The sequence below is a fragment of the Dipodomys spectabilis genome, unplaced genomic scaffold (genome assembly GCF_019054845.1).
Source record: "Dipodomys spectabilis isolate Male_0828 unplaced genomic scaffold, ASM1905484v1 ptg000254l, whole genome shotgun sequence".
NCBI classification, from domain to species: Eukaryota; Metazoa; Chordata; class Mammalia; order Rodentia; family Heteromyidae; genus Dipodomys; species Dipodomys spectabilis.
In genome coordinates, this window is record NW_024870931.1 from 2763966 (window position 1) to 2771652 (window position 7687).

A 7687-nucleotide genomic window follows, 5' to 3' on the forward strand; every position below is an offset into this window, starting at 1 on the left:
CTACTGCTTGAGCTACAGCTACAGTTTTATTTTTTCAGGTTTGTTTTTCACTGGTTGAGATAAGAGACTCATGGACATTTTTGCACCAAATGGCTTCAAACCATAATCCTCAAATCTCAGCCTCCTGAGTGCTTGGATTACAAGTGTGAACCATCAGTGTGTGACTTTTGTTTTGCTATTTCATAGTAAATTTTCTCAAATGAGCCTAGAAAATGTATCAATTTGTGCTTCTATGAATGAGTGAATGCATTTATTTCTTCTGTGAAGTTTCACAAACTAAAGAAGACTTAAGGGTCCTTTTTTTCAGACCTGAGAAGCAAACTAAGGTCCTGACACTTGCCAGCAAGTGCTCTTCCATTTAGCAAAATCCCCAACACTAAAATTAGGATTCCTAACTCTAAATAACACAGGATTCAGAGACTCAGAGGAAACTAGTTTGTTGACCACTGAATAGAATGAAAACCAATCACAAGATGAAAGTTCATGAAGGCTGGGAAAATGTAGGCTCAGACAAATAACTCTGTTCTTCTCCCTGTTTCCTGTCTTCACCATTTTTAAACCAGTCCTGGGGCTTGAACTCAGAGTCTGGGCATTTTCCTGAGCTTTGTATGCTTAAGTCTAGCACTCTACCACTTGAGCCACAATGTACTTCTAGCTTTATCTGTTTATATCTTACTGAGGAATCAAACCCAGAGCTTCATGGCTGCTAGGCAAGCACTCTCCCACTAAGCCATATTCTCAGCCCTCACTTTTTGTTCTTGAGACAAGATATTCAACTTCAACTCAGGCTGGACCATGTCAATTGTTTTTAGTATTAATTCACTTAGGAGAATATGCAGTGTAAAGCTTGCTTGTACCAATGTCTGCCATCTAATTATTTCTTGGTGTAGGCCTCTAAGTTGGGTAGTGTATGATTTCAGTTCTTCAGTTTCACAGTGGGTAGAATACTAGTAGAGATAAAAGTGTGTTTTCTAAAAAAATCCTTATTGATGTTTGAGGTCTAAAAATGTCATAGCATGAATTAAATCTTTGGTGTTTATGGATTTTTTGTCTACACTTACTATAATTTATTTGTTATTAACAATTTTAATTTCTATTACAAAGGCAATATATGGAGGATTTAGTTACATTTGACTGATAGATTTAGTGATCCTTTACCTATGGAGGGAGTCACAATCCAGAGACCCTTGACATAGATGATAATCCTAGGAGTAGCAATAGGTCAACTGCAATAATTACAAGAAACTGCATTTATTTTTGTGTTGGTCCTAGGCATTAATCAAGGCCTGAGTAGTGTCCTAGAATTTTTTTTTATTGTAACTAAGACTATTACCTGATGATTTTAGCACATAAGAAAAAATATGCTCATGTGGCTGAGATACAAAGACTTATTATTGGGCCCCGTATGGCCTTGAAAATGCATCGGACACTTCTTTCCCCAAAAGAGATGGAAGTGGTTCTGTGTCTCAAGTGGTAGAGCAACAGCCTTGAGAGAAGAAGCAAAAGCATCGTGCCAATTCACTTAGTTCAAGTCTCTGTATTCTTATACATACACCAGTGTGTGTGTATAACACACACACACACACACACACACACACACACACACACACACACACACACACACACACAAGAGAAAAAAGAAAAGGAAAAAACCCTGATAAGTTAATTAAGACTCCTAATGTAATAAAGCGGAGGCAACTTGAGGATTAATTTCTGTATTATTAGATTATTAAACCACAATCTACAGGTGATTTAAAGTAGCTGGGTCACCAGAGTTTCATTCTTGTTAATCTCTGTGTGTGTGTGTGTGTGTGTGTATATGTGTGTGTGTGTGTGTGTGTGCATGTGTGTGCTCACATACCTTAGTACTAACACTTGAATTCAAGCCCTTATTCTCTTCCTTAGCTTTTTCTCTCAAGGTTGATTATTCCTCACTTAAGCTATATCTCCAGTCTGGCTTGCCTGTAACTCTAGCTACTTAGGAGACTGAAACCTAGAAGACTGTAGTTTGAAGCTCCCTAAAGCAGAAAAGTTGTAAGATTCTATCTCCAATTAACCAGAAAAAATAATGAGACCAGAGTCATGGCTCAGTAATTTTTCTGAGGTAACCGTGGACCTTTCCTTCCTTTTTCAAGTGCTTATGTAACATATAGTCATATAGCTGTGTAATACACTCAACTTATAGACACATATGAGTATGTATATATTTTCATAATATGTACATTAAAAGAAATGCATGTTTTTGTTTCTATGATCAGGCCACACATCTCCTAGAAGGTGTTCAGTTCATCTAGCACCCACTGTTGTGCATATGGTATTATTCTAGAACGAGCAAGTGGTAGAAAAAGGCAGGATTTGTAGCACATAATTATCAGAATATCTTTCTTGCTGTATAATCTATATGTGTACACATGCACATTGTGTACATAGATTAAATTCGTTTCCTTGCACCTGTTAGAGAAGTGTTAGCTAGCCCTGTTTTTAGCAGTTACTTTTGAATGAATATTATGCGTTCCATAGGTTGTGTTAGAACGCAGGGTTAGAATGCCTCTCATTACATACCTACATACCTGGAAGCACAAATGCTTACTTATTGATTGAGAATGGGATTGTTTTTTTTTTTTTTCCAGTTGTAGTGCTTGAACTCAGAATTGAGCACTGTCCCTTAGTTTCTTTTGCTCAAGGTTAGTGCTCTTCCACTTGAGCCGCCTTTTCTGTATATTTGGTACTGAGGAATCAAACCCAGGGCTTCATGCATACTAGGCAAGCATTCTACCACTAAACTGCATTTCCAGCTGAGAAGGGGATCTTGATAATTGTTTCCTATGCAATCTTGGACTCTGCTTTCCAAGTAAGTATTTTATAGGAGTGAGGACTACACTAATAGTAATTTTTAAATTTTTATATATTTCATTTTTCCCCTTTTTTATTGGAAGTACTGCACCTAAAAGTGGTTCATCCTGTGTATCAGGATGTGTGGAGTGATGGAGGAGATGAGTCTCATAAAGATACATTGTTTGAATATACGAAAATTTCATAATCAAATCCCTTGGAAGAATGTGTGCTAATCAAAAAGTGAGAAAAAAAATTACTACAGCTTTATATGGTATTTTCTTAGCTCATATGCTAGTAGGTGTTTTATTTAATTTTGAAAGTAACAGATTTTTGGTTGTATATAAATGTCATAATTCAAATCTAGGGTTTAAATTTTTCTCCCCAATCCATCTGCACAACCATATACCTCATTCCCCAAAGAATTCCATTGTTAGATATATATTGCCAGAACCTTTCCCATGCATATACAAATATCTATGTCCATGAGTATAAAATACACACATTACCGATTATATCATATATAGGTTGCTTCTCACTTGATAGAGCATCCTGTGGTGTTCAATGTATATGTCATATTGTACTGAATTAATCAGCCTGTACATGATCAGAGGCAATTTCAATGGTTTTATATTATTTTAGACACATCTCATTCCTCCTAATGTTTTTCCACTAGTGAAGTACAAGAATATCATTGAAGCATAAAGGAAGTGGCTAGTTTCCCATGCCCTCCCTTCCCCCGCAATTCTAATTTGTGATAGAGACTGCCAAAGAAGTATGGCTATAAATTCTTTTTAAAAATTAAGGACATTCTGCCAAGAAGCTACTCTCTTTTAAGAGAATGTGAAATTCAGTAGGAGTTAACATTTGTGAGCATTAAATATTGACATATGACTGTGTTTTCTAATATATAATTAACGTTGTGTGTGTGTGTGTGTTTGTGTGTGTTTGTGTGTGTGTGTGTGTGTGTGTGTGTGTGTATGTACCGAACCTGAGGGTGAATTCAGTGCCTGAGTGCTGTCCTGGAGCCTTTGTACTTGAACCACACCTCCATTTCCTATTTCTGGTGTTTAACTTGAGATTAGTTTCTCAGGGACTTTCCTGCTTGTCCTGACTTGGATAATCACATCTCAGGCTCCTGAGTAATTAGGATTACAAGCCTGAGCCACAGATGGCTAGCCATTATAATCCTCTGGTTCTCAGAATGACACTTCTCTTTTTTTCCTCCAAAAACTGGCAGTGGCTACTTGATTGGCCTGGATAGGAGCATATTCAGGGATTGTGGTCGGGGCTTTAGAATAGAATGCAAGTAATATCTTCCCCAGCAGCTAATCTCCATCCTCATTACTGTCTAAATAAAACTTATAAATTGAGAAATTTGCTTTCAAAATTGAATTTCTATTAAACATATTGCCTTATTATTGCACAAAATAATGGACTCCATTATATTTTCATATATTTTTGATAATATTCACTTTCATCATCCACTTTTGCCTGTCTCCTCCCATTGTTCCCCCGTTTTTACGTTTTTCCCTGTCTCCTTCCCTCTCTCTTGCCCTCTCTCTCTTTTTTCTCCCTCTCTCTTTTTTTCTCTCATTCTCTGCCTGCCTCTCTGCTAGTATTTGCTTTTCACTTTTTGCCTGCATTCCACCTTTTAAGCAAAGCCTCAAGTTCTGGATTTATGCAGGTGAATTGGAATTAAGATTTTTAGCCAGGCACCGGTGGCCCTCACCTGTAATACTAGCTACACAATATGCTGAGATCTAAGGTTCTGGCTTCAAAGCCAGCCCAGGCAGGCAAGTCCATGAGACTCTTATTTCTAATTAATCACCAGAAAACCAGAAATGGCTTTGTGGCTCAAGTGGTAGAGTGCTTGCCTTGAGCTGAAGACCTGATTTGTAGTGCCCAAGTCCAGGGTTCAAGACCCATGACTGACCAAAAAATAAGTAAATAAAATATTTTCATAGATTTTTCTGTCAAAACATGATCATAAATTAAATTTATTCACAAAGATACTATAGGAATTTAATTTTGTTGGGTAATTAACAACTATTTAAGTTATTTTTGACAAATTATAATGAATCATGCTTTATGAATCTCATCTTATTCTGAAATATTATAAAAACAGTAGAGTTCTTCTACAAGATTCCAACCTAAAGGGAAGCCCTGTTCCATATCAGAAGTATATATCAACCATTTCTTTCTCCTGTACTCACCTTACCTTACATCTATTCATTTATTATTTTTATTTGTCAATTATCTTTAAGCAGTTGTACAAAAGAAGTGCCATGTAACAAAGCAGTTTATGAAGACAGTGCATATTGATCCATGCCATCCTTACAACATTCAACCCCCCCTGACACATCCCTTCCTTTACTTTTCTTAGTTTTGTGGTATATGCAATGAATTCCTTTTTAGAAAAGTAATTTAGTTTATAATTATTATAAAGAGGTTGTGTAGAGGGATTTCAATTTCATGAGGCAGATAAATACATTTCCTTTCATACAGCATCTTCTGTTCCCTCACTCTCATCCAATGAGCTCATTTACATTCTGTCCCTTCCTCCCTTCATTTGTCTACCCTTTCCATACCCTCCTCTTTAATGCACCCAATTCTTGGTATTGATATTTTCAGGCTTTGACCTAGTCTTTCTAAAGGTTATAGTATTTGGGCCACATTGGCAGCAGCGATGGTGGAGCAGGAAGGCTCCCAGAATGAAGACAACAATCACATGCAAGGTAAACTGCGTGAAGGGCACGCCAGAAGTACTGGACCCTCTTCTTCAGGTACATGACCCAAAGTAAGCCCTCTGGGGTTCAGGAGTTCATGTGCTCGGGAGCACACTCCTGTTCTTCCCTCATGGCCAGCAAAAGAGCACAGCAGCACTGTCCATGTTGGTGTTGGAGTCCCCAAAGAAGGCAGAAGTGGATATAGTGTCTGGCTAGGATGTTCAGTTTGATGGACCCCACTGATCCAGAGCCTTGAAGTGTTTCAGTTGGGGTTCCTGGAAACAGGGCCACCCCTGGTTCCATTTGCTTTGGGCATTGACTCTGTGGAAAGCGAGAACTACTGGGAACCTTGATACTACTTTCTACACTCCACAGACAGTGTTGGCTCTGCCAACATACTGGTGGAGGACTCCATGGCCCAAAGCTTCCCAGGCAAGTGGACATGCTCGTGCCCCAGGCAGTGCTGCAGTTTCTCTATTGGAAAAACAAAAGCAGGTCTGTGGTCTTCATCATGTATGCATAGAAGTATCATCCAACAAACACGGGCCACCCTCTGTCCAATCCCTGCTCCACTTCATCTGGTTTCTGCTGCGAGCCATGGATGGCGCCAAGCTGACTGTATTCATGGTGCTGTATTAGTAGTGCCAGCCCTCCCTGTTCAGGCACCTGATGCATGACAAGTATCTCAACAGGACAGAACAGGACAGGACAGTTCTCCCTTAGGGTGCACCCAAGCTTTCGTCTTCCTATGGTGGTGCTAGGCCACCTCCTGGCCTCCATTATTTACTCTAACACCTAAAATATTCTTTCTTATTTATGCTCTATGCATTAAAAGTTTCTTCAAAGACAAGATAAACTGTTCATGGCTTTCATACTCACTGCTCTAAATCCTGAGATGCTTACATTATGCCATTCTGCTTTGAGTAAAGACCCTCCAAATGGATTTTATAGAACCTTTCAAATGTTATACAAAAAATAAGGACTAAGTAAATGATGAATAAAGTACTTAATGGTTAGAAGACTCAATGTCCTGAAAAGATTCGCCTTAATTGCTCAGTACATGGAATATAATTCCAGACAAAATTCAGCTCGGTATTTTTTTAAAGAAACATTTAAGGGCTGGCAAGGTGGCTCAGTGGTAGAGTGCTTGCCTTGCATACATGAGGCCCTGGGTTCGATTTCTCAGCACCACATAAGCAGGGGAAAAAATCCGGAAGTGGCGCTGTGGCTCAAGTGGGCGCTAGCCTTGAGCCTAAGAGCTGAGGGACAGCGCCCAGGCCCAGAGTTCAGGCCTACGACTGGACCAAAAAAAAAAAAAAAAGAAACTTTTAAGAGGGCAGCGACTATTTCTTACCTTCCTAAAGAAGTATTTTTGTAGAATCAAAATGATCTCTTCAAAGTTTTAGGAAAAGTCAATAATAAATTCATCAATGCCTAGAGTTTTCTTGATTGGAATGCATTTAAAAGTGCATTAACGAAATATGTGTAGATTCTGTTTGTTTTTCTCTTTCTTCTGTAAGTAGGTTTGATACATTTCATTTTAGCTAGTACTCTACCCACTAAGCTATGCCTTTAATGCATAATTTCGGGTTACTTAATATGCCAGAAAAGATAATAGTGATAATAATGCTATTAAGACCTTCACCCATCTAGATACCCATATTTTGTTTGTTTTGGTTTGTATTCTATCAGTATATTTGTATGTCATAAGGTTTGTTTTTGTTTTTGTGCTGTTCCTTGAGCTTGAAATCAGTACCTTGCCCTCTCCTTGAAACTGGACATTGTTAGCACACACCGGTAATTCTAGATACTCAGAGAGCTGATATCTGAGAATCCCGGTTTCAATCCAGCCCAAGAAGGAAAGACAAAGAGTTTCTTATCTCTAAATAATCCCCCCCAAAAAATTTCCAGCATTTTGGGTGTTAATTGGAGATAGGAGTCTCACAGATTTTTCTCCCCTGGTTGGCTCTGAAACAAAATCTTCATCTCTTTGCCTCCTGCGTAGCTACGATTTCAAGCCTGAACTTGTACTCTTTTATTCTTCTATTGTCTTCTATTCTTCTTTTGCTCCCCTATGAATATTTAAGAATCACCTAATTAAGAGGTTTAAAAATCCTGCTTTTGAA

The 7687-nt window shown here is 38.3% G+C and overlaps 1 pseudogene; it reads left to right on the forward strand.

Annotated features, from left to right (window-relative positions):
- Nucleotides 1-5622: 5622 nt before the first annotated feature.
- LOC122124917 lies at nt 5623-6284 on the forward strand (annotated as a pseudogene).
- Nucleotides 6285-7687: the final 1403 nt, after the last annotated feature.